Consider the following 3980-nt stretch of genomic DNA (forward strand, 5'->3'; position numbering starts at 1 on the left):
CGGCCACGGCCCCAGGCGTCGTCGGCGAACCCCGAGGGTCGCGTGGTGGGGCGGTGGGCAGTGGGGTGTGTGGGGGGGTCACAGTGGTAACGCGGGTCGCGGGGGGAGCTCTCGGGGCTTCGCTTCACGCGGGGAGGTGGGGTGGGTGAGGTTGTCCGCCCGCTCTGTGGAGGACGCCGGGGCTGTGAGGGCTCCGGCCGGGAGGACGGACGGACGGACGGAAGCGCGGAAGGGTCAGCTCGGCGCAGGCCCGGCCTAGGACTAGGGGGCGGCAGGGGAGGGGTCTGGAGACTACGGCGTCGGGGAGCCGCTCGGTGGGACTCGGGGTCTGGGAGACTCGGTCAGGGCCGCGGACTGGCGCCAGCACCGGCTCCCGGAAGCTCGCCGCGGCGGCGTCCTCAGAGGGACCGCGGCTGGGGCGGGGGGTGGAAGGGGTGCGTGTGCGGCCGGCGCCGGGGGTCCGCGAGGGATTGGGAAGGGGGGACGCGGCCCTCGCGCGGCCCCACGGCGGCCACCGCCCCCTCCTCCCCCCTCGCTGCCTCTTTCGACCGGGCTGGGCGCAGCTTCCCGGCGGTGCCGCCGCACGGGGCCTGAGAAGAACGTGATTTTCCGGCCCTGTGGGGAGCCTTGCTGGCGCAGTGGGACCAGGGGAGGGGGCGGGGGTTTCCCCGGGGAACCCAGGTGGAGCTGGGCTTTGAGGACTGAAAGACCCACGCCTGGGGTGGGGATGGGGGGGTGGGGAGCGATCGCAGGGTCAGGGGTGTGTCTTTTCTTCCTTGCCACCGACAGTGCAGAGGCAAAGAAGCCGCCCGTCTGTCTGTCCTGATAAGAATTTTGTTTATACTTCGTAACACACACACACACACACACACCAAGGAACATTCAGCTTGGGGGGGGGAAGCCCCCCATTTGGAAAAGATTATGGTCCCACCCCGCAACATCACCACTAACCCCTATTAGAAAAGCAGTTCATTTCACTGGTCCTGGTTTTTGAAAAACAAAACACAAAAAACATTCAAGACAGTACCAAAAGTGTCAAGGGGGAAAAAAAAATGAGTGACAACCACTGCTCACAATTTGGTGATAGGAATGAATACATAAGTGGTCACTTTTATAGGCTTCATAGTATATCATTATTTAACCAAGCCCTGCTGATGAGCATTTACAGTTTTCAGTTAGTCACAAAATAATTTTGCCCCAATGGATTTGATTTGTATCTTAGCCATAAATTTGCAAATGGGGTCAGAGGTAGTATGTTTTTTCCCCTTTGCTGAAATGTTTGGAAAAATTCTTCTAGGCCTCAGTATTACAAGAATTCCATCTGTGTTTACTTCTTTGTGTCTCTCCCTCTCTTTCTCAGCTATTTACTTAAAATTTATTTTTGGTTTAAGATACAAAATAATTTCCCACGTGGCTAGACATTTGTCCCAGTTTTATTGAATGAGCTATATTGTAGACAAATTTCTAAGTGTTTAAAAAAGGGCTATTTTCAAATTTTTCCTTAGATTTTTGTGTATATGTTCTCATATTCCTGGAAAAACACAGTTGCTTCTTTACAGAGCACTTTGTTTTTCCTTTAAATCATTTTGCTTTACAAGTTCAGGAAATACTCATTTCATGTCTGAGGTTTTTTTTTTTTAATCTATGTATTTTAAAGCTAAAAAAGTTTCATTTTATTGCTGTTTCATTTGACAAGATAAGTCCATATGTAGAGTTCAGGTTTGTTGTGGCAACTTTTCAGTCTGGCATTTGAGATTCTAATCTTCCTCTATTTTTGCACACGAATACGTAGGTTAGCATTGGAGACCAAGATAGAAAAGATCTCAGATTCCCTTGGCAAGCCTAGATTTTTTTCAATCTAAAATTATCTCTGGATTTTTGGAAGACAACATGCTTTAGCATCCTTGAAATATATTTATTTATATTTAAGCATATATATACATATATGTTATATGTTGCTCATGATTCTGCTGATGTTTTACTAAATGTTTATTCTTTTGAAAATCCGATGCCCACAATACCAGGAGCTGTACTGTCCAGCAGATCTTTGAAGTCTGTAGGAAAATAATGTGTCTTGAGCTAGCAGGCTGGAGTATTACGTGGGTAGTCTGTTGGTTTTCTTTCTTTTTTTTTTTCTTTTTTTGTTGGTTGTGGCTTGAACTCTGGGCCTGGGCGCTGTCCCTGCGCTCTTTAGCTCAAGGCGAGCGCTCTACCACTTGAGCCACAGCGCCACTTCAGGTTTTGAGTGGTTTCCTGGAGATGAGAGTCTCATGGACTTACCTGCCTGGGCTGGCTTTGAAGCATGATCCTCAGATCTCAGCCTCCTCACTAGCTAGGATTACAGCATGAGCCACCAGCGCCCAGTTTTCTAACACCAGAGGCTGGACCTACAAGGATCCCCTCCAGTGCCCGGCATGTACCGAGAACTCAGTTTCAACAATAAACCCTAAGCTTGCAGCCCATCCCCTCTCAAGGCCAAGCCACAGTGGGCACCATTGGGTTACATTGGGGGTATAGTCGTTCTACCACTTCAATGAGCCACAGTGCTACTTTTGGTTTTCTGGTGGTTAATTGGTGAAAAGAGTCTTACAGACTTTCCCACCTGGGCTGTAATTGAACTGTGTGCCTCAGATCTCAGTCCCCTGAGTAGCTAGGATTACAGGCGTGAGCCACCGACACCCAGCTCTACAGTGTAAATTTATAGAGTGCATGAGTGTCATTCTTTGGGTGCTGGTGGCCCACACCTGTGATTAGCTATTTAGGAGGCTGAGATTTGAGGATTGAGGTTCAAAGTCAGCCCAGGCAGGAACTCATGAGACTCTTCTCCAATTAACTCCCCAATAGTCAGAAGCAGTGTTGTGGTTCAACTGTAGAATGCCAAGAAAGTCCATGAGACTTTTACCTCCAGTTAAAAACCAAAAGGCCAGAAGTGGTACTGTGGTTCAACTGGTACTGTGGTTCAGCCTGGAGAGGAAACAGTGCAGGATGGGAGGGTGTGGGCCTGGAAATCAAGCCCCAGTACTGGACCAAAGGTGAGGGGGGCGGGGAGTATTAAGAACTGTGCTTCAAATGTGTTTTTTTCTCTCTTTTGTCGGTCGTAGGGCTTGAACTCTGGGCGTGGGCACTGTCCCTCAGCTCTTCAGCTCAAGGCTGGCACTCTACCACTTAAGCCACAGTGCCACTTCCATGTTTTTCTCTTTAGAAACAAGATCTCTCCTTTACGGTCTCCTCATGAGTAGGTTCAGCAGCCAGTGCTTCTTCTTTTCCTTTGACTTTGCCTGTAAATATTTGGTGTGATGAACCATTTTTGCTGTCGTGATTACATCAAGGTTGGCCTCCTTGGAGCTCTTGAGGGTCATTCTCTTAAGTTCGTGATTGTTTCTTCATTTGTGTCTCTTGATGCTCCACTTGTTCCATCTGCCTGGGGGCATTCTCTGAAGCTTAGCTCGCCTTTCTTAACCACCTACCCAATATGTGCTGCTCCTGCCTACCCAGTGTGTGATTGGCAGGATAGGGAGCCCTTCATTATTTCCCAAGGTAGCCTGTTGTTTCTAAAACTAGAGATCTTCCTAGTTTATGTATCTCATCTCTTCTACCTACCTATTGACTCAGGATATATTTGACACTTTATCATTAGTTCCTATTTGTTTTTTGGTACAGTACTAGTATTGGGGCTTGAACTCAGAGCAAGGGTGTTGCTCCTTAGCTTTTTCATTCCAAGCTAGCACTCTGCCACTTGAGCCACAGCTCCATTTGTGACTTTTTTTTCTGTCGGTCTTAGGGCTTGAACTCTGGGCCTGGGCGCTGTCCCTGAGCTCTTTTTTTTTTTTGGTCGGTCGTGGGGCTTGAACTCTGGGCCTGGGCACTGTCCCTCAGCTCTTCAGCTCAAGGCGAGCGCTCTACCACTTGAGCTACAGCGCCACTTCCGATTTTCTGGTGGTTTATTGGAGATAAGAGTCTCACAGTCTTTCCTGCCCGGG

Source organism: Dipodomys ordii, unplaced genomic scaffold (assembly GCF_000151885.1).
Source record: "Dipodomys ordii isolate 6190 unplaced genomic scaffold, Dord_2.0 Scaffold92, whole genome shotgun sequence".
NCBI lineage: Eukaryota > Metazoa > Chordata > Mammalia > Rodentia > Heteromyidae > Dipodomys > Dipodomys ordii.